This window comes from Rhinoderma darwinii, chromosome 7 (genome assembly GCF_050947455.1).
Source record: "Rhinoderma darwinii isolate aRhiDar2 chromosome 7, aRhiDar2.hap1, whole genome shotgun sequence".
Classification (NCBI taxonomy): domain Eukaryota; kingdom Metazoa; phylum Chordata; class Amphibia; order Anura; family Rhinodermatidae; genus Rhinoderma; species Rhinoderma darwinii.
In genome coordinates this window covers 90,741,635-90,766,177 of record NC_134693.1, presented here as the reverse complement: position 1 = coordinate 90,766,177, position 24,543 = coordinate 90,741,635, and positions in this window count along the sequence as shown.

The following is a 24,543-nucleotide window of genomic DNA, read 5'->3' as shown; positions in this document are numbered from 1 at the left end:
TTCATATTGCTAATTTTTCTTTTGCAGGTTCAGCTGGACTGTTTGGACTACCTCGAAGATTCATTGGACTAATTCGATGATTTAGGTTGTTTTTTTTATTTTAATAAAATGGTTAAAGGGGGGGAGTTTTTATTTCAATAAAAAAATAATTTCTTTTGTCTCTGTTTTTTTAAATACTTTATTACTATCGCCTTAGTACTGGCTGCTGTCTGATTGCCGGTTCCATCACTAAGGCAAGGTTTAGCATTAGCCAGTAAAAAGGCTAGCAGTAACCCCTCCCCATTATTACCCCGGTTCCCACCGCCATCAGGGGTATCAGGAAGACCTGGGTGCGATCCAGTACCTGACCATCTGGATTGATGGTCGGTCACTGGGGTGGCCGCAGGCTGGTAATATTAGGCTGGGAAAAGCCAGAAACTGTGGCCCTTCCCACCTTGGTAATGCAGGGCTGCTGCTATGTTGTACCTGGCTGGTTATGACAAATGGGGGGAACCCCGCATCATGTTTTTAAAAAAAACAACAATGTGGGTTCCCCCACATTTTTCATAACCAGCCGGACACAACATAGCAGCAACAGCTTAGAATTACCAGGGTGGGAAGGGCCACATTTTTTGTCCCTTCCCAGCCTAATAATACCAGCCTGCAGCCGCCCCAGTACCCGACCATCACTACAGATAGTCAGGTACTGGATCGCACCCAGCTCTTCCCGATAATCCTAGTGGAGTTGGGTACCGCGGTAATAATGGGGTGTTACTGCTGGCCTTTTTACTGGCTAACGCTAAGCCCTGCCTTAGTGATGGACCCTGTCAATGAGACAGCGGCCATTACGAAGGCGATAGTAAAAAAGTATTAACAAAAAAAAAACAGACATATGGGGGGGCCGGAGCTTAGCTGCTGGCTGGAATGGCTGCTTGATTTTTTTGCTCCTGCAAGCTTTCAGCTTTAAAGCGGCTCAAAACTATTTATTTCAGTTACGTATATAGCGCCAACATATTACGCAGCGCTGTACAGAGGTCCTCTTTTACTGTCCCCATTGGGGCTCACAATCTAAATTCCCTATTGGTTTGTTTTTAGGGCGTGGGAGGAAACCGGAGAACCCGGAGGAAACCGACGCAAACACGGGGAGAACATACAAACTCCATGCAGATGTTGACCTTGGTTGGATTTGTACCCAGGCCCCCAGCGCTGCAAGGGAATAGTGCTAACCACTGAGCCACCGTCTGAAATCCTGGCAAACTTCATTTACATTTATATCTTATCATCGAGACTCTGCGGGGACCTATCTTTAGAACTTACTTTCTAGAAAACCACTGTGTAAGGAGCAGCCATCCTTCCTCGTGGTGACCACTCAGGCCCTGGTCTGCATCAGGCTCCATCCTGCGGCTGGAGAGACTCCTGGATCTTCTATATCCATTGGGTATGCATCCGCTTCGTTAGTGAGGTGAGCTGAGCTGTTTTTGGGCCTCCAGCAAAGAAATCTTAAGTTGGGCCTACTAGTCCATTGAATCCCCGGCCTAAATTCTGGAGGCGTTGCGCGGCTGGAATTTCCAGTTCCTGATTGCCGCAAAAATCGACCTCCTGGAGACAGGAATAAGGAAAGGACCGCATGCAAGCTCCTGGATAACCTCATGCCTACCTCTCTCACGGTTGCAGACCTCCAAAATCGTGAGTGCTGTATTGGGTCAGGACTCCATTGCTTCTCTGGAAGAAAGGGTAGATCACTTCTGGTTTAAGAGCCTGTATACAGGTTCTGGGACATTGATATTGTACTGTGTTGCAAGAGCGTCAAAGAGGATTATCTTTGGTTAAGAGGGGCAAATCTGTAGGTCCCAGGAAATTAACAGCTAACTTTAATGCTATGGACATGGTTCCGGATGGCCAGGCTGGGGTGAACAAGGCAGATTTGAGTAATACAGCAGTAATACCTGCCTCCAACGTTAATGTGGGAACCCCAACCTCTGTCTCGACCTCAAATGAAGGGATCGCATCTTCCCCTGATATTTGGGAACGGCCTAAACTGGCCTCGGATACTTCACCATCCAACGCTCCTTTTTTTTTGGGGGGGGGGTCCAGATAACAAAAAACATGCTACCTCTACACCTAGAGAAATGAGGGATGTAACAATAGCATTGGGCATTGGAATGTTTCCCATCTTCCTCCGCTCCTATAACAGAGGACACTCTTAAAAATATGCTGATAATGTTGCAAAATAATATTTCTCAATGGGTCTCCACTCTGGCTACTAATCTCCAAATGAATATTGATGTTTTGGGGTTCAGAACGGATCATATGGGGTGCAAAATGGATATATTCTCCACTGCCCACAATGGACTGGTTGACGCGCATAATGCTCTGGAAGAAGAAGTGCAATGGCTGAAGTCTAAAGTGGCAGATGCTGAGGATAGATCTAGGCGAAATAACATGAAGGTCAGAGGTGTTCCAAAAGATGTTGCTACGTCTGATATAGACGGATACCTCAAGTTACTGTTTAAAACTGTATTGCCTTCCTTGTCAGAACTTGATCTCACACTAGATCGGTCCCATCGGATCCCTAAACCCAAGACGGCTCCGGATAAGGTGCCATGGGACATCTTGATGAGAGTTCACTTCTTCCTGGTTAAGGAACGTCTGATGTGTGAGGCCCGTAGACAGGGTAGATTGACGGATCCCTACGTTGGAGTAGCTTTGTTTCCAGATCTCTCAGCAACGACATTACAGGCTCGTCGCCGGTTCTCCATGGTCACCCGAGCTCTTAGAGATGCGGAAATTAGATACAAATGGGGATTCCCAGTAAAAACTACCGGTGACAAGGAATGGTACCACGACGGTGGTCAACTCGCCAGAAAACTGGGAAGCGCTAATGTAGAAGTGGAATATACCGCTACAACAGCCTACATCCTTCACCTCCAGGGCTCCTGCCTCTTCCATGCTGACTGAGGATTGGTTCTCTGCGGGTCCCTCGAGAGATAAAACCTGAACCCAGGATTAAATCGGCAGGACTGCCGGTGGTCTTTGTATTGCTGAACTTAAGGAATACATAGTATCCTTTTGTGATTTTGCTTTTGCACTCCTCCCCTGCTTTACGGTGTGCTAGTGCACTAAGACTGAACTTGTTGTTCTTCTACCTTATGGGTAGCTTGATTTTTCTATATTGTTGTTTTTCAATGTCATGTTTCTTGTTTTTGTTTTTTCTGCAGAATTGTATTATCCATTTTCATATATCCTCTCATGATGCTTTTCCAGGATGTGTATTGCTTTTATTATTATGATGTGCTGATGTCTCCACGGGATAGTTTAGCTATTCTCTTTTGGTTTCAATGTCGATTAAAATCTCCTTTATAAATGTCTGTGGGCTCAATAGCCCATATATATATATATATGCTTTGGCAGGAGGCTTGTTCTCTAAAATGTGATGTGCTCTTTGTCCAAGAGACTAATTTTCATAAGACAAAATCCCCCTCATGCTCGTATAAATTATTCCCGCACATCTTCATGTCCTCAGCCCTAGCGAAACGGAAGGGAGTTTTGATAGCTATTAAGACTTCATTAGCCTTTGAACTACAGAAAGTAGTGACGGATCCTATGGATGTTTTATTATATGTTTTTATTATTTTCCAAACCGTAGACCAGGAAGATATTTCCCCAGGCTCTTACAGAAAGTTCAAAATGTTAAACGGGGACGTCTTATTATCGGAGGAGATTTTAATGCGGTACTGGAATGGAAGATTGATTCCACAAATGTTAGCAGATATAATGTCTCTCTTTCACAGAAAATCTTAGAAGAAGGGCTATTTGATGTGTGGAGATGCCAGCATGGTACGAAACATGATTACACTTTCTTTTCCTCCCCAAGGCAGTTTTATTCTCGTATAGATTTATTTTTGATAGATAGGAATGTACTGTCTCTTACTGTCTCTTCCTCGATAGGGGTTATTACATGGTCGGACCAGGCTCCAGTATCCCTCACAGTGAAAGATCGCTATAGTGGGCCTCCCGCATCTCAATGGCGCCTTAATGACTTCATCTTATCGCACCCTAACCAGCATGCGCGCCTTAAGGAAGCCCCTATATCATATTTTGAAGTTAAATCCCCCTCTGTATCCAATCCTTACTCCTTGTGGAATGCCCATAAGGCAGTAATGAGAGGAATTCTCATACAGGCAGGTTTTCAGGCTATACGTGCTAGGGTAGAGGAGATTTCTGATATTGTGTGGAAAATATCTAAACTTGAATCCATAAATAAAGTGTCTTCTTCACTTGACCGCTCACAAAACCTTTGAAAGTTGCAGCTAAACCTTTAACTTGTACTCACTTCTAAGTTTGACCATGTTCTGAAGAAGTACTAATTGAACTCATATGTTCACAATAATAGGGCAGGTGCGTTTATGGCTTGTAAACTCAAGCGCATTACGACTACCCCTAAAATAGCATATCTAAAAGGAGATAACGGGCAAAAATTAATAGATCCACGTCAGATTGCGGATCGTTTTCGCCTCTACTATGAATCCCTATATAATTTAGACTCGGATACTTCCACACATAAACCTTCTCCACAAGAGATAAACTCCTTCTTAGCCTCGGTTAATCTACCTACAGTTGACTCGGATACTCTTGAGGGCTTATCAGCGACGGTGTCGACTTCGGAGGTCCTCATGGCTATCAAATCCCTTAAATTATTTAAAGCCCCGGGCCCAGACGGTTTTACCAATAGTTACTACAAGAAATATAGTGAGATTCTTTCTCCTCACCTTACAGAAGTTTTTAATAAGCTGTATTCGAGGGTTATTTTACGGCGGAAATGCTTTCGGCGACAATAATCACGTTACCAAAGCCTGGGAAGTCTCCTGATACCCTGGCTAATTTTAGACCTATCTCCCTTTTAAATTCGGATGTTAAGATTTATGCAAAAATACTTTCCTTTAGACTGCTTCACGTCCTTCCTAATATTATTTTTCCGGATCAGGTGGGGTTTGTCGCTGAACGACAGGCTCCAGATGGGACCCGACGATTTATTAATCTTATACAATGGGTAGAACATCATAAAACACCTTCCCTGTTTCTGACTTTAGATGCGTAGAAGGCGTTTGATAGAATTCATTGGGGATGTCTTTCAGATACTTTAGAGAAATTTGGCCTGGTTGGGTTTATGAAGTCGGCAATTCTAGCCTTGTACTCCTCTCCTTCGGCTAAAGTATTATCCTCGGGGGTTTCTTTTGGACTCCTTTTTGATAAGCAGTGGAACACGGCAACGTTGCCCTCTGTCGCCTATAATATTCGCGCTTATGATGGAGCCATTGGCAGCTTCAATTAGAGATAATCCTAATGTCCATGGTATTATGGTAGGGCGGACACATCACAAAATAGGGTTGTATGCGGACGATGTGCTGCTTTCCCTTAGCTATCCACTCATATCTCTAGGGGAAGTGGGTACTTTACTTGATAACTTCACTGCGGTTTCATACTATAGAATTAACTCATTTAAATCCCAGGTACTTAATACGGGAATTGACGCTCAAACTCAATCTATCTTACAGTCCTGCTTTCCATACGTCTGGACGGAACATTACATTACATATTTGGGTATTAAATTATCTTCTCCCAGTGCTCTGCTAGTTACTCACAATTACTCTCCTCTTGTACCGAAGGTTTCTCAGCTTCTGAACAAATTCTCTTCCTCCTTTGTATCATGGGAGAATTGCTATAATTAAAATGTTTGTTTTGCCAATAATTTTATATACATTCCGTACCGTGACTATTCCGCTGCAACACTCTTTTCTTCCCAAACTGCAGAGAGTGCTGATGTCCTTTATCTGGGGTGGGAGACATCCTAGGGTGTGTGTATCCACTTTGGTTAGAGCATGGCAGATGGGGGAGATGGGGGTTCCTGACCGTCATAAATATTAAATGGCTTCTACCCTTGCACAACTTAAACAATGGTGGGCTCTAAAATGTGATAGACTGTGGGTAGACATTGAACGCTGAGCATGGGTGCTTCTCCTATTGCCGCATTTTGTAGTCCATTATTTAAGGTTTGTAAGCCAATTGTGCCTTTGTTTTGGGATGTCTATCTCGGTTCTAGCATGGAAATATCGCATACGTCAATCTGCCTTTAATGAATCTGCGTCTTTACGTGAACTTCCGCTTAGATTTCTCTATACCTTTATTGATAATATTAACATTAGATACATGGGAAGCGGCTGGAATCAAACAAATCAAATGTCTATTTCAAGACTCTGTAGTACGCCCCTTTCTTGATTTGTCTTCCTCGTTTAATATTCTGTGCACAAATTTCTATACATTTTTATGTATCAGACATTCCCTGGAATCTGTGGATGTTTCTAGCCCCCTACTGGCTTGTCAGGGCCTATTACTTTTCTCCGACAAACTCCCTAGGGCAAGGGGTATTTCCCTATTTTATAGTGTGTTCACAGCCTATATCCCAAAAGTCAAACCCTTTTATATAGAAAAATTGGAAATGGAATTGAATTTTGTGTCGTAACTACAGCAATGGTTTAACCCCTTCCCCCTGCTTGCATTCTGGGCCCTAATGACAAAGCCATTTTTTACGTTTTTCCATCGTCACATTCGAAGAGCTATAACTTTTTTATTTTTGCATCGACATACAGTGAAGGAAATAAGTATTTGATCCCTTGCTGATTTTGTAAGTTTGCCCACTGTCAAAGACATGAACAGTCTAGAATTTTTAGGCTAGGTTAATTTTACCAGTGAGAGATAGATTATGTAAAGAAAAAAAAAGAAAATCACATAGTCAAAATTATATATATTTATTTGCATTGTGCACAGAGAAATAAGTATTTGATCCCCTACCAACCATTAAGAGTTCAGCCTCCTCCAGACCAGTTACACGCTCCAAATCAACTTGGTGCCTGCATTAAAGGCAGCTGTCTTAAATGGTCACCTGTATAAAAGACTCCTGTCCACAGACTCAATTAAGCAGTCTGACTCTAACCTCTACAACATGGGCAAGACCAAAGAGCTTTCTAAGGATATCAGGGACAAGATCATAGACCTGCACAAGGCTGGAATGGGCTACAAAACCATAAGTAAGATTCTGGGTGAGAAGGAGACAACTTTTGGTGCAATAGTAAGAAAATGGAAGACATACAAAGTGACTGTCAATCGCCATCGATCTGGGGCTCCAAGCAAAATCTCACCTCGTGGGGTATCCTTGATCCTGAGGAAGGTGAGAGCTCAGCCGAAAACGACACGGGGGGAACTTGTTAATGATCTCAAGGCAGCTGGGACCACAGTCACCAAGAAAACCATTGATAACACATTACGCGGTAATGGATTAAAATCCTGCAGTCCCCCTGCTCAAGAAGGCACATGTACAGGCCCGTCTGAAGTTTGCAAATGAACATCTGGATGATTCTGAGAGTGATTGGGAGAAGGTGCTGTGGTCAGATGAGACTAAAATTGAGCTCTTTGGCATTAACTCAACTCGCCGTGTTTGGAGGAAGAGAAATGCTGCCTATGACCCAAAGAACACCGTCCCCACTGTCAAGCATGGAGGTGGAAACATTATGTTTTGGGGGTGTTTCTCTGCTAAGGGCACAGGACTACTTCACCGCATCAATGGGAGAATGGATGGAGCCATGTACCGTCAAATCCTGAGTGACAACCTCCTTCCCTCCACCAGGACATTAAAAATGGCTCGTGGCTGGGTCTTCCAGCACGACAATGACCCAAAACATACAGCCAAGGCAACAAAGGAGTGGCTCAAAAAGAAGCACATTAAGGTCATGGAGTGGCCTAGCCAGTCTCCAGACCTTAATCCCATCGAAAACTTATGGAGGGAGCTGAAGATCCGAGTTGCCAAGCGACAGCCTCAAAATCGTAATGATTTACAGATGATCTGCAAAGAGGAGTGGGCCAAAATTCCATCTAACATGTGTGCAAACCTCATCATTAACTACAAAAAATGTCTGACTGCTGTGCTTGCCAACAAGGGTTTTGCCACCAAGTATTAAGTCTTGTTTGCCAAAGGGATCAAATACTTATTTCTCTGTGCACAATGCAAATAAATATATATAATTTTGACAATGTGATTTTCATTTTTTTTTTTTTATATAATCTATCTCTCACTGGTAAAATTAACCTAGCCTAAAAATTCTAGACTGTTCATGTCTTTGACAGTGAGCAAACTTTCCAGATCAGCAAGGGATCAAATACTTATTTCCTTCACTGTAGCTGTATAAGGTCTTGTTTTTTGCGGGACAAGTTGTATTTTTTAGCACCATTTTGGGGTACATATAATTTATTGATTAACTTTTATTAACTTTTTTCTGGGGGGGATAGAAGAAAACCTGAAATTTTGCCACTCTTTTTTGCATGCTAAATCGACGCTGTTTACCGTGTGGTATAAATAACACAATAACTTTATTCAACGGGTTGTTACGATTGCAAAGATACCACAGTCAAAACACTTTTTTTCAAAATTATTTGTCTTTGTGTCTCCATATTTGAAGAGCCATAACTTGTTTATTGTTCCACCGATGCAGTTGTATGTGGCCTTTTTTTTTTTGCAGGTCAACTTGTAGTTTTTATTGGTACCATTTACCATTTTAGAGTAGATGTGACTTTTTGATCACTTTTTATAAAAAAAAATTTAAGTTAGGATTCACAGAAAACAGCAATTTTTCCATTGTTTTTTTATTTTTTACGGCGTTCACCGTGCAGGTTAAATAATGTAATAGATTCATAGTCGGGTCGTTACAGACACGGCGATACCAAATATGTGTAATTGTTTTACTTTATTGTGTTTTTTTAATAGTAAAGCATTTTGTAAGGGGAAAAAGTGGGTTTTTCATTTTTTTTTTCACATTTTTTTTTTATTAACTTTATTCAACTTTTTTAAAAATTTTATACTAGTCCCACTAGGGGACTTTACTATGCGATCATCCGATCGCTTTTATAATACACTGCAATACTTTTGTATTGCAGTGTATTACTGCCTGTCCGTTTAATACGGACAGGCATCTGCTAGGCCATGCCTCTGGCATGACCTAGCAGGCATTCACTACAGGTAGACCTGGGGGCCTTTATTAGGCCCCCGGCTGCCATCAGAGACACAGACACTCGGCGATGTTATCGCCGGGTGCCAGTGGGATGAGAGGGAACTCCCTCCCTCTCTCCAAAACCACTCAGATGCGACGCTCGCTATTGAGCACCGCTTCTGAGGGGTTAAACGAGTGAGATCGACACTAATATCGATCTCACACATTCGAGCAGGGATGCCCCCAGCCCTCAGCTACCTCTGGTAGCTGAGAAAAGGGACATTTAACGGCTCCCTGCTCTGTTTATTTATCCTGATGCAGCGCCGTGAAAAGGCTATTGCATCAGAATAAAGCCCACTAATGACCGCCGTGAAAAGGCTTATCAGCGGTCATTAAGGGGTTAAAGCCATGGCAATTGTCAAGAGGGTGTCCAAAAGCTCGATACACTGGGAGATGTCACGGAAAATCAGCTTGAGATGTTATCTTACCCCGGTCCGTCTTTCCGAAATGTCTCCCTCGGCTTTTTACTTGTGTTGGAGGGGCTGTGGAGTGAGTGGTACATATTTACATACATGGTGGTAGTGTAGTTTGGTCCATAATTTGTGGTCTATTGCTTCTCAATTAATATCTACAGTTTCAGGTACGCCAATTTCTTTACACCCCGGTTTGGTATTATGCTTCATGAATGTTTATTGTATTCCATGGCAGGGTAGGACAGTGGGTTGTCATATAATTTTGGCTGCTAGATTAATGATTGGCCGGAAATGGAAATGTGCTGATGTGTTTACTAAGGCGGAACTAATAAACAAGGTTAATTATTTGTTTCAATTGGAAAAAAACTTGGGCCATTAGGACACACGTGTTTGAGAAATTCGCAATGTAATGGAGGGATTGGTCAGTATTCTAGTAGTCTACTCCTGCTCCCTAACTATCTTTTCTCATCCTCTTTATTCTCTGTTTAAAATACAAATGGGGATTCCTCTCAAGTTATATTAGTAGAGATTCCTGGATATTCTGAATGATTATTGTCCAATATTGTGCAATGCAATGGAAAAGACTTGTATATCTATGCTATAACACTGGATTTCATGTATGATCTCATTTGTATATGCTTCTGTAGATGTTAATTTGTTATGTTATTTCTCATATATCTGCCTCTTGTTATATTTTTATTTCAAGTTCAAACTCAATAAAAATTTTATTAAAAAAAAATAAAAACATAGATCATTGAAGTCATCCAACAAATCTATGACTTAGTCCAAATGGTCAAGTGGAAGCTACCCCAAAATTTTTTTTAGTTCAGTATGAAAAATTAAATAAACTTGTACTCACCAGTGTTCAACAGTGTTCTGTCTTTTTTTTTTCTCCCCTGCGCCAGAATAGAAACTAGTGGTCAAGGAAAAATACTTTCCCTTCATGTAACTCTGCTACCCGTCAACTGAAAAGTCATCCGCCAGATGGAAAAATGTTTCCCCATGGTGGAGTACAAGAAAGTCTAATTCCCAGGTGGTGAGGCTTTCTTCTACTCTGCCACCAGGAAACCTTTTTCTATCTGGCAGATGATTTTTCCGTTGATAGGTAGCAGAGTTCTATAGGGGTAGTGTTAGGAGGGCAAACTCGGCAATAGCCCAGTGCCCCAAGAATGGGGTGCTACTCTTGGAACGGAGCTGTGTGCTTACCCCCCAGGCTAAAATTTAATTCATTTGGGGTCTGTTCATTGTTTTTTTATTTGGTATCGCTGTGACCGTAACGACCAGAACTATAAAAATATTATGTTATTTATTCCGCACAGTGAACGCCGTAAAAAAAACAAAACTAAAAAATACTGACATAATTGCTATTTTTTGGTCACTTTGTCTTCCAAAAATTGAAATAAAAAGTGATCAAAAAGTCGCATGTACCCAAAAATGGTACCTATAAAAACTATAACACGTCTCGCAAAACACAAGCCCCCATAAAGCTCTGTCGACTAAAAAATGAAAAAGTTATGGCTCTCACAACTTGGCGACAGAAAAAATCCATTCTCTACAAGTTATTTTATTGTGCAAAAAGTTGTAAAACATAAAAAAGTGCTATAAATTAGGTATCGCCAGAATCGGACTGACCCGCAGAATAAAGGTAACATGTAATTTATAACGTGTGGGGAACGCTGTATAAAAAGAACTAAAAAAATATGCCAGAATTTCAGTTTTTTGGTCATCTCGCCTCCCAAAAAAAAAGGATAACAAGTGATCAAAAAGTCGCATGTATCCCAAAATGATACCAATAACAACTACAGCTGGTACTGCAAAAACAGCCCGCATACCACTATGTCTATGAAAAAATAAAATTAGTTAAGGCTCCAATAAGTCAGGAAAGAAAAAATATGCAGTTGTGCTGACCCGAGGGGAACATTTCTTCTGTTTCAAGTGGCGAATTATCAAGGCCCCTAAAATTGGGGAACCAGGAGGGGGAGGGCCCAACATATCTGCTCGAAGTGAGGGTGCCCATATTATACCAGGACAACACTTTCCCAGCAAAATTCCCCAAACTGCAAAGATGCCTAGTGTGGACCAAAAGGGGAATAAGTAAGGACCATTTATTAGTGTGACACCGTCCTATGCATAAAGGATTGCTTCACAGTGTAACACACATCTATGGATCATTTTATTGTTTTTTTTTTACCCCATTATTATACCACCTGACTATGCCCCTTATATACTCCGCCTGGCTTACATGTACCCTTACATTATAAACGGAAACACCAGTAAGACTCCAAACAAACTACTACCAAGCAAAATCCATGCTCCAAAAGCCAAATGACGCTACCTCCATTCTGAACCCTACAGTGTGCCCAAACAGCAATTTACTTCCACATAAATGGCATCGCCATACCCGGTAAAACCCTTTTAACAATTTTTGGGGTGGGTGTCTCCAGTGGCACAAGCTGGGCACGACATATTTGCCACTAAAATAGCATATCTAGGGAAAAATGGAAATTTTTACTTTGCACCTTCCGCAGCGCAATCATTCATGGAAAAGGCCTGGGGGGTGAAAATGAAATGCTCACTACACACCTTAATAATAAATGACTTGAGGGGTGCAGTTTCCAAAATGGGGTCACTTCTCAGCATTTTATTTTACTATTTCACATGAGACCCTCTGCAATTGTGATCCAATACTTTGTAAATTGCCAAATTAGGCCTTAATTTTACATGGTACTCTTTCACTCCTGAGCCTGGTCGAATGTCCAGGCAAAAGATTAGTGCCACATGTAGGGTTATTCTAAAACCGGAAAACACAGCATAATAATAAGAGAGCGGTCTTGTTATGGTGGCACAAGCTGGGCACCACATATTGGCATATCTATGGAAAAAAATCACATTTTCACTATGCAACATCGAGTGCACACCAATTTCTGCCAATCACCTGCGGGGTTAATATGCTCACTACACGCCTAGGTGAAAACCTTGAGGGGTTAAGTTTCCAAAATGGGGTCACTTCTGGGGGGGGATCCACTGTTTTGGTCCCACAGGGACTTTGCAAATGCGACATAGCGCCCAGAAACCAATCCAGCAAAATCTGTACTCCAAAAGCAAATAGCGCTCCTTCCCTTCTGAGCCCTACTCTGTGCCCAAACAGCAGTTTATGACCACATATGGGGTATTGCCATACACAAGAGAAGTTGCTTTACAAGTGTTGGGGTGCTTTTTTTCATTTATTTGTTGAGAAAAGGAAAAATGTTCAGCTAAAACTACGTCTTATTGAAGAAAAAGGATTTTTTTTATTTTCACTGCCCAATTCTAATAAAATCTATGAAACACCTGTGGGGTCAAAATGCTCACTACACCCCTAGATGAATTCCTCAAAGGGTGTAGTTTTGTGAATCAAGTCACTATTGGGGAGTTTCCACTGTACTGGTACCTTAGGAGCTTTGCAAAAGTGACATGGTGTCAAGAAACCAATCCAGCAAAAGCTGTGTTTCAAAAGCCAAATGGCGCTCCTTCCCTTCTGACCCTTGCCAAGTGCCTAAACAGCAGTTTATGACCACAAATGGGGTATTGCCGTACTCCAGAGAAGTTGCTTTACAAATGTTGGGGTTCTTTTATTCCTTTATTTGTTGAGAAAATTAAAAATTTTGAGCTAAAGCTACGTCTTATTGGAAATAAAGGATTTTTTTTATCTTCACTGCCCAATTCTAATAAAATCTATGAAACACATGTGGGGTCAAAATGCTCACTTCACCCCTAGATGAATTCTTCAAGGGGTGTCGTTTCCTAAATGGAGTAACTTTTTTTCGTTTTCACTGTTTTGGTCCCTTAGGGGCTTTGCAAATGCGACGTGGTCTCCGCAAACTATTCCTGCTAAATTTGAGCTCCAAAAGCCAAATGGCGCTCTTTCCCTTCTAAGCCCTGCCGTGTGTCCAAACAGCCGTTTATTACCACATATGGGGTATTTTTTTACTCGGGAGAAATTGCTTTACAAATGTAGTTGAGCATTTTCTCCTTTAGTCCTTGTGGAAATTAGAAAAAATTAGCTAAAACTACTAGTGGCTATCCAGTACTCATCTCTTTGCTTCATGCTAACAATACGACAGTCAGCGCGCAAGTAATGAAGCATACAGCTCGCCATCCTGGCCAGCGTTTCAGACGGCCCGGTTGGTTCCATCTCCGCCCCATACTGCCATGGTTGTCCATCATCAAGGTCGTCGTCAGACTCATCATCATCACTGTCATGTTGTGCGGCTGCCTCGTCCCCTAAAAATCTGCTTGTAGCAGACGGCAGTGGAGGTGTATTGGTGGTAGTAGAGGTAGCTAACGGACAGCAAGGGTGGTAGTAGTAGTAGTAGCAGCACATTAAAACAGACTGGACAGTCACAGGACAAAGCCCTGTGGTGGGGCAGGCCTGCTTGTAGCAGACGGCAGTGGAGGTGTATTGGTGGTAGTAGAGGTAGCCAACGGACAGCAGGGGTGGTGGTAGTAGTAGTAGCAGCACATTAAAACAGACTGGACAGTCACAGGACAAAGCCCTGTGGTGGGGCAGGCCTGCTTGTAGCAGACGGCAGTGGAGGTGTATTGGTGGTAGTAGAGGTAGCCAACGGACAGCAAGGGTGGTGGTAGTAGTAGTAGCAGCACATTAAAACAGACTGGACAGTCACAGGACAAAGCCCTGTGGTGGGGCAGGCCTGCTTGTAGCAGACGGCAGTGGAGGTGTATTGGTGGTAGTAGAGGTAGCCAACGGACAGCAAGGGTGGTGGTAGTAGTAGTAGCAGCACATTAAAACAGACTGGACAGTCACAGGACAAAGCCCTGTGGTGGGGCAGGCCTATTTGTAGCAGACGGCAGTGGAGGTGTATTGGTGGTAGTAGAGGTAGCCAACGGACAGCAAGGGTGGTAGTAGTAGTAGCAGCACATTAAAGCAGACTGGACAGTCACAGGACAAAGCCCTGTGGTGGGGCAGGCCTGCTTGTAGCAGACGGCAGTGGAGGTGTATTGGTGGTAGTAGAGGTAGCCAACGGACAGCAAGGGTGGTAGTAGTAGTAGCAGCACATTAAAACAGACTGGACAGTCACAGGACAAAGCCCTGTGGTGGGGCAGGCCTGCTTGTAGCAGACGGCAGTGGAGGTGTATTGGTGGTAGTAGAGGTAGCCAACGGACAGCAAGGGTGGTGGTAGTAGTAGTAGCAGCACATTAAAACAGACTGGACAGTCACAGGACAAAGCCCTGTGGTGGGGCGCCTGCTTGTAGCAGACGGCAGTGGAGGTGTATTGGTGGTAGTAGAGGTAGCCAACGGACAGCACGGGTGGTGGTAGTAGTAGTAGTAGCAGCACATTAAAACAAACTGGACAGTCACAGACAAAGCCCTGTGGTGGGGCAGGCCTGCTTGTAGCAGACGGCACTGGGGGTGGATTGGTGGTAGAAGTAGTAGCAGCACCAACAGCGGCACATTAAAAAAAGAGTGGACAGGACAGAATCCCGTAGTAGCAGGCGGCAGTAGCAGGCGGCAGCAGCAATGTCAGATCTAATCAGTGGCATCAGGCACAGGGGTTTTAAAATCCTCACCGATCCACGCTTGATTCATTTTCAGAAACGTGAGATTTTCCAAGCTGTTGGCGGACAATCTTGTTCGCTTAGGGGTGACAAAGCCCCCTGCCGCGCTGAATACCCTCTCTGGCGATACACTGAAGGGTGGACAAGACAGTACACCCATGGTAAACTGGGCCAGTTCTTGCCAATGATCCGATCTGCTGACCCAGAAGTCCATGGGGTCTGGGATCAGGATTTCTGACGGAGAAAGGGCACAGTCCAGGTACGAGTGAACCTGGTTGTTTAGGTGCTGGTGATGGTGAACATCCCTTTGGTGACTACGATGTGTGTCAGGTCGGGATATTGGATGTAAAAATATTGTCATCATATTTTCCAAACTGAATTGGCTGCTGCTGCTGCCACTGCTGCCGCCTATTGCAGAGGTAGCTCTGCCAGAGGTGGTGGAACGATGAGACAGTGGGGAGCGGAGAGTGGCCCCCCGGTCAGACATGCTTGCAGCAGGTGTTTGCCGTTTGAAAGCCGTGACAAGCTGGCTGCATAGCTTCTCTCGATAATAAGCCAATTTTGCCTCCCTCTCGGAAGGCGCAAAAAACTCCCCCATTCTGGCTTTAAACCGAGAGTCTAAAAGTGTGGCTATCCAGTACTCATCTCTTTGCTTCATGCTAACAATACGACAGTCAGCGCGCGAGTAACGCAGCATACAGCTCGCCATCCTGGCCAGCGTTTCAGAGGGCCCGGTTGGTTCCATCTCCGCCCCATACTGCCATGGTTGTCCATCATCAAGGTCGTCGCCAGACTCGTCATCATCACTGTCATGTTGTGCGGCTGCCTCATCCCCTATAACTTCCAGTGATTCCATCTCCAAATCCAGCTCCTCTTCAGGTCCTGTTTCCTCATCGTCCTCCACCTCCTCAACATCCATAGCCAGATGTGATCCTTCCTCCATCCTTTGCTGAATCATCGCTGTGAGCGTTTGCTCCAGAATGAATATCAGCGGCATAACATCGTTCATTCCGCTAGCGTCACGGCTCACAAATCGTGTGGCCTCTTCAAAGGGCCTCAAAACGCGACATGCGTCCCTAACCAGCTGCCAGTGCCTGAGCTCGAAATTACACTGGCTCCAAACGCTGCCCGTCTGCTGCATCAGGAAATCATTCATGGCTTTCCGCTGTTCGTACAGACGGGAGATTGTTTTGACGCAAGTCCAGGAGGGCGTGCTTAAATGCATACGAACGTCTAAAGTGAACGCAAACCCTCCTGGACATGGCCAGCACACCCTTCAAACCAACATATGACTTTAAGAAGCGAGTTATGACCAGATTGATCACATGTGCCATGCAAGGAGCGTGTGTCAGGTGACCTAGACGCAGTGCAGCCACAACGTTCTTCCCATTATCTGAGACAACATTGCCCAGAGTGAGTTTCAGAGGAGACAGCCAGCGTGCGATTTCCTCCTTGATGCACAGCAGCAGCTCCTGCCCTGTGTGGCTTTTCTCGCCCAGGCTCAGCAGGTGTAAGACAGCGTTGTGGCGCTTCACCTTGCACCTATGAAAAGAGGAGGGAGGAGGAGTGGAAGATACGCTGTGTCCTGTCGGGGACGGGAAGACCTCCATTGAGGAGGGCAAGGAGGAGGAGGAGTAGGAGGATGGTAGGCGCCTGGTGTCCGGAGTTGAACCAGAAAGATACAAGCGTGGAGGTGGTAATGCCTGGCATTGCTGCGGTGGTGCATCGGACTGCAAAATATTGACCCAGTGGGCCGTGAAAGACATGTACTGTCCCTGCCCATAGTTGCTGCTCCACGTGTCGACGGTGGCATGTACCCTGCTGCACACGAATAATTGCAAGGACTGGCCCACCTTTTCCTCCACGTGCTTGTGCAAGGCAGGGACAGCTGTTTTTATGAGAAGTAATGGCGGCTAGGTATTCGCCACCTAGGCTGAGCGCACGCCATCAATTGCTTGAAGCCGGCGGAGTCGACCAGGTGGTACGGCAGCGACTGCACCACCAACAACTTAGCCAGGTGTGAATTAAGCCGCACGACGAGTGGATGACTGGGTATATATTGTTGCTTATTGGACAACGATTCTGTAATGGATAACTGACGGGACGTAGGAGGAGCACTAGATGACAGTGATAATGATGATGACAACGAGATGGTGGATAAGGCCTGGCTACTACTTAGATGACAGGGACTCGGAGCAGCAGCAGCGGCAGAGGGGTCTTCATTAGATGTACATGATGATGGGGCATGTCGATTGTCCCACATGGCCTTGTGATGCCGCTCCATGTGTTTACGTAGAGCGGTAGTTCCTACATTGCTGCCCTGCCCACGCCTTACTTTCTGCTTGCAGATATGGCACTGTGCCATGTTTTTGTTCTCCGGGAAGGTACAGAAAAATTGCCACACGGCAGAGTACCGTAAAGAGGTAGTACCACGTGCACCACCACCACCACCCGAATTGCCCCTTGTCTGGCAGGCTTTTTTCGGGAGCCTACACCAGTAGCAGCAGTGTCACCGTCACCGGCTCCTGAGCTGACTCAACCGCTGCAACGTTTTGCAGATTTACTTCTGCCCCTACCTCGGCTTGACAGTTTATCACTGCCAGTGCCGCCACTACTACCCTCCTCCTCTGACGCCGTCATCACCTCGTCACCTGGTTCCCACGTCCTGTCTAAAACAACATCATCATAGCCCTCCTCATCATCCCCGCCACTTCTGTCACTGTGTTGTGAATGTGATGTGACATCATGGCGGGCTCCATGCCCCCCTCATTACTGTGTCTGCCACCACGGCTACCACCAACACCCCCACTACCACAGCTATGCGTCTTGGACACCGCTTCCACCACCACCGCCGCAACACACTCCGTTGGCTGACTCGCGGAAAACAAATCATCATCACTATGTTGTTCAGTATCTTCCTTCGCACCCGAGGAGATGTCTCTTAGGACTCTCAGGAAAGATAGCTTCCCGCTAGGAAGGGGGAGTGAAGACATAGATGATGGAATGGAAACGCTAGAAATACTCATATTACTACTGTCACTGTGTCAAGGAACTGTAGAAGATCTGGAATCCAACGAAACCTGGCTTGAAGCCAGATCGTCAGAGTCTTCCTGCTGAGATGACCGCGAGCCAGCCAACCAGTCCACAATGGCCGTATTGTCTAAAATAACCCGCCCACCGGAGGAGATGGACAAGTCTGGCTTGCTGATACTGCTACTACTACCAGCAGACACATGGTTGCTGCTACTAGTAGAACTGGGCACATGTCTTATGCCAAAAATGCTGGTACTGGGTCTGGCACCAACAGATCCAACATTTGGACTGGAAGAGGACACGGCATGGGAGTTTTTTCCTCTACCCCGTCCTTTCACAACTTTTTTTTTACCAGACATTTCACTGCTGGAGTGCAGCAAGTTGAATGAAAACCCCTTCCACTACTAGAGGAATGAGGCCCTTATAAAATATTATTTGGACTGGCTGAAAATGAGTGACTGTGAATAGGTGGCAGTCAGTGTATGCTGTGACTTGTATAATAGCACCAAAGGCACCGGCTGTAGTTAATTAGCACGTTGAATTAAACCCTTAGACAGAAATGAGGCCCTTTTAAATTGTTATTCGGACTGGCGGAAAATCAGTGACTCATAAGGTGCCAGTCAGTCAGGGAATGCTGGGCGTTGTAGTACTACAAAGACTGCCTGTATTGCAAGTTGGATGTTAACCCATGCAACGGGGATGAGCCCCTTATAAAAGCTTATTCACACTCTGGCTTGGCAAATGGCAATGAATGAGAATTTCTATCAGCCACTGTGCACTCAGGGAATGCTGGGCGTTGTAGTACTACAGCTGCCTGCCTGGATTGCAAGTTGGATTGTTAACCCATGCAACGGGGATGAGCCCCTTATAAAAGCTTATTCACACACTGGCTTGGCAAATGGCAATGAATGAGAATTTCTATCAGCCACTGTGCACTCAGGGAATGCTGGGCATTGTAGTACTACAAAGGCTGCCTGGATTGCAAGTTGGATGTTAACCCATGCAACGGGGATGAGCCCCTTATAAAAGCTTATTCACACACTGGCTTGGCAAATGGCAATGAATGAGAATTTCTATCAGCCACGGTGCACTCAGGGAATGCTGGGCGTTGCAGTACTACAGCTGCCTGCCTGGATTGCAAGTTGGATTGTTAACCCATGCAACGGGGATGAGCCCCTTATAAAAGCTTATTCACACACTGTCTTGGCAAATGGCAATGAATGAGAATTTCTATCAGCCACTGTGCACTCAGGGAATGCTGGGCCTTGTAGTACTACAAAGGCTGCCTGTATTGCAAGTTGGATGTTAACCCATGCAACGGTGATGAGCCCCTTATAAAAGCTTATTCACACACTGGCTTGGCAAATGGCAATGAATGAGAATTTCTATCAGCCACTGTGCACTCAGGGAATGCTGGGCGTTGTATTACTACAAAGGCTGCCTGAATTGCAAGTTGGATGTTAACCCATGCAACGGGGATGAGCCCCTTATAAAAGCTTATTCACACACTGGCTTGGCAAATGGCAATGAATGAGAATTTCTATCAGCCACTTTGCACTTAGGGAATGCTGGGCATTGTAGTACTACAAAGGCTGCCTGGATTGCAAGTTGGATGTTAACCCATGCAACGGGGATGAGCCCCTTATAAAAGCTATTCACACACTGGCTTGGCAAATGGCAATGAATGAGAATTTTTATCAGCCACAGTGCACTCAGGGAATGCTGGGCGTTGTAGTACTACAGCTGCCTGCCTGGATTGCAAGTTGGTTTGTTAACCCATGCAACGGGGATGAGCCCCTTATAAAAGCTTATTCACACACTGGCTTGGCAAATGGCAATGAATGAGAATTTCTATCAGCCACGGTGCACTCAGGGAATGCTGGGTGTTGTAGTACTACAGCTGCCTGCCTGGATTGCAAGTTGGATTGTTAACCCATGCAACGGGGATGAGCCCCTTATAAAAGCTTATTCACACACTGGCTTGGCAAATGGCAATGAATGAGAATTTCTATCAGCCACGGTGCACTCAGGGAATGCTGGGCGTTGTAGAACTACAGCTGCCTGCCTGGATTGCAAGTTGGATTGTTAACCCATGCAACAGGGATGAGCCCCTTATAAAAGCTTATTCACACACTGGCTTGGCAAATGGCAATGAATAAGAATTTCTATCAGCCACGGTGCACTCAGGGAATGCTGGGCGTTGTAGTACTACTGCTGCCTGCCTGGATTGCAAGTTGGTTTGTTAACCCATGCAACGGGGATGAGCCCCTTATAAAAGCTTATTCACACACTGGCTTGGCAAATGGCATTAATAAGAATTTCTATCAGCCACGGTGCACTCAGGGAATGCTGGGCGTTGTAGTACTACAGCTGCCTGCCTGGATTGCAAGTTGGATTGTTAACCCATGCAACGGGGATGAGCCCCTTATAAAAGCTTATTCACACACTGGCTTGGCAAATGGAGAATTTGTATTGCAATTTGGATGTTGAGAGTAGAGTAGACTCCCTCTGTAGTGGATGAGCCCCTTCGATTGCTGGATTCCTAAAGCTTTCCCTTACTGCACAGAGATGCTATCCCTACAGCTCCTGTCTCTAAAATGGCCCCTGAGCTCCGTGCATAGACTATTATTGCAGGCTTGAGCCTGCCCTATGCTGCCTCCCGATTGGCTGGGAGAGCCGTTTGCAAGGCATTATGGGGTAGCCTGATGTCAGGTGATATTTTGAAATCCTCCATTTTAGATCTAACATGTGGGAGGCGCCAAAATGTAGCCGGGTTCAGTCAAAACGTTTTCGGCCGAACCCGGTGAAGTTCAGATTCACTGCAAACCGAACTTTTCACAATGTTCGGACCGAACCGGGTTCGGTTGTCCAGGTTCACTCATCTCTAATGATTACATTCATTCCTTGTCTGGTCTGTGTAGGTTCTTTTTACAAATATTATGGGTTGGTTGTACAGATCCAACAGACGTGGACAGAAAGAAAGTCCAACGTGCATTACTATACTGACTGTAAAGCGCTATTAACCCCTTCCCTTTTTGGGCACTTTTGACCTTCCTGACAGAGCCTCATTTTTCAAATCTGACATGTTTCACTTTATGTGGTAATAACTCTGCAATGCTTTTACCTATCCAAGCGATTCTGAGATTATTTTCTCGTGACACATTGGACTTTATGTTACTGCCAAAATTTGCCCAATACATTCAGTATTTAATTGTGAAAAACACCAAAATTTAGCAAAAAATTGCAAAAATTAGCATTTTTCTCAATTTAAGTGCATCTGCTTGTAAGGCAGGCAGTTATAACACACAAAAATTTTGCTAACTAACATCCCCCATATGTCTACTTTAGATTGGCATAGTTTTTTGAACATCATTTTATTTTTCTAGGATGTTACAAGGCTTAGAATTTTAGCAGCAATTTCTCACATTTTCAAGAAAATGTAAAAATGCTATTTTTACAGGGGCCAGTTCAGTTGTGAAGTGGCTTTGAGGTCCTTAGATATTAGAAACCCCCAATAAGTCACCCCATTTTAAAAACTGCACCCCTCAAAGTATTCAAAACAGCATTTAGAAAGTTTCTTAACCCTTTAGACATTGCGCAGGAATTAAGGCAAAGTAGAGGTGAAATTTACAAAGTTTATTATTTTTTTCCAGAAATTCATTTCGAATCCATTTTTTTTGTACCACAGAAGGTTTTACCCAAGAAATGCAACTCAATATTTATTGCCCAGGTTCTGCAGTTTTAGGAAATATCCCACATGTGGCTCTAGTGTGCTACTGGACTGAAGCACCGGCCTCCGAAGCAAAGGAGCACCTAGTGGATTTTGGGCCTCCTTTTTATTAGAATATATTTTAGGCAGCATGTCAGCTTTGAAGAGGTCTTGTGGAACTAAAACAGTGGAAACCCCCCAAAAGTGACCCCATTTGGGAAACTACACCCCTCCAGGTGGTGTAGCAAGCATTTTGACCCGCCAGTTTTTTTGCAAAAAGCTTTGGAACTAGGCCATGAAAATGAAAATCTACATTTTTTCAAATAAAATGTAGGTTTAGCTAATTTTTTTTCATTTCCACAAGGACTAAAGGAGAAAAAGCACCATAAAATTTGTAAAGAAATTTCTCCCGAGTAAAACAATACCCCACATGTGGTAATAAGCGGCTGTTTGGACACACGGCAAGGCTGAGAAGGGAAAGAGCGCCATTTGGCTCTTGGAGCTCAAATTTAGCAGGAATAGTTTGCGGAGGCCATGTCGCATTTGCAAAGCCCCCGAGGGGACAAAACAGTGGAAACCCCCAACAAGTGACCCCATTTTGGAAACGACACCCCTTGAGGAAATTATCTAGGGGTACAGTGAGCAGTTTGACCCCACAGGTGTTTTACAGAACTTATTGGAAGTAGGCCGTAAAAATGAAAATCTAAATTTTTTCAAAGAAAATGTAGGTTTAGGTATTTTCTTTTCATTTCCACAATGACTGAAGGAGAAAAAGCATTTGTAAAGCAACTTCTCCCGAGTAAAACAATACCCCACATGTGGTCACAAACATCTGTTTGGACACACGGTAGGGCTCAGAATGGAACTAGCACCATTTGGATTTTGGAATGGTTTCTGGGCGCCATGTCACATTTGCTGAGCCCCTGTAGTACTAGTACAGTGGAAACACCCCAAAAGTGACTCCATTTGGAAAACTGCACCCCCTGAGGAATCATCTAGGGGTATAGTGAAAATTTTGATCCCAAAGTTTTTTTGCTGAATTAATTAGAATTAAGCCATGAAAATGAAAAATATATTTTTTTTCCAACAAGATGTAGTTTTAGATCAACATTTTTCATTTTTACAAGGATTAGAGAAGAAAGAGCACCCCAACATTTGTAAAGAAATTTCTCCCGAGTACGGTAACACCCCATATGTGGTTATATTCAGCTGTTTACATATATGGGAGCATTCAGAAGAAAAGGAGCGGAATTTATCTTTATCGTAGATTTTGCTGGAATGGTTTGCGGACGCCATGTTGCATTTGCAAAACTACTGATGTACCAAACAAAAGCTACACCCCAAAAGGCATTTATCAAGGGGTGTAGTGAGAATTTAGACTCCACAGATGTTTTTCAGAAATGAATACGCCGTGGATGGTGCAAAGTGAAAATTGCCATTTCTCCACTGATATGCCCATTCACCGCACAATATGTTGTGCACCTAGAAAATCTTACCCTATAAATTGTAAAGCGTGTTCTCCCGGGTATGGTAATGCCTTACTTGCAGCCATAAATTGCTGTTTGGGCACACTGTAGGGCTAAGAAGGGAAAGTCCGCCATTTTGAGCATGGATTTTGCTTGGTAGTAGTTCTGTTTGGGGTTTTGCTGGTATTTCAGTTTATAATGTGGGGGCATATGTAATCTGTGCGGAGTACATCAGGGCATAATAAGAGGGTATAATAATGGGGTAAATAATACAATTATCCATAGATGTGTATGACGATGTGAAGCGATCCATTATGTGCAGGCCGGTGTCACACTGATAAACGGTTTTCTTTCTTATCCCCCTTCTGTAACGCTCTGCACCTTTTGGGGACTTTTCCTCCTTCGTAGTTTGGAAAATATTGCTGGGAAAGTTTTGCGCTGGTATAATACGGGCACCCTCGCTTCCAGCGGATGTGCCATGTCCATTCCCTTTCCTAGTTCCTAAATACTAGGGCCCTGAAACTGAAGGAATGTTCCCCTACGGCCTGCGCATTGAGATGTTTTTCATCACCGCATTACTAGTGCCATAACTTTTTTATTTTTCAGTTGATTGAGCGGTGTGCGGGCTTGATTTTTGCGAGACGGGCTGTAGATTTTATTGGTACCATTTTAGAACACATACGACTTTTTGATCACTTTTTATTTCATTTTTTGGTAAAGGAAATTACCAAAAACAAGCAATTCCGGAATAGTTTTTTATTGGGTTTTTTTTCGGCATCCACAGTGCACCCTAAATTATATGTTAGCATTATTCTGCGGGTCAATACGATTACGGCGATACCAAATTTATATAATTTTTTTAATGTATTGCAGCTTTTGCACAATAAAATCACTTTTTTTATAAAATCATTTGTTTTCTGTGTCGCCATATTCTAAGACTCATAACTTTTTTATTTTTGCGTGCACAAAGCGGTGTCAGGGATTATTTTTTGCGGGACGGATTGTCGTTTTTATTAGTACAATTTTGGAGTAAATGTGACTTTTTGATCACTTTTTATAGCATTGTTTGGAAGGAGATGTGACCTAAAAGCAAAGATTCTGGCGTTGTTTTTCATGTTTTTTTTTTTACGGCGTTCACCGTGCGGGATAAATTACATAATAGTTTTGTAGTTTGGGTTGTTATGTACGCGGCGATACAAATTATGTATAGTTTTTTTTATGTATTGCAGCTTTCGCACAATAAAATCACTTTTTTTATAAAATCATTTGTTTTCTGTGTCGCCATATTC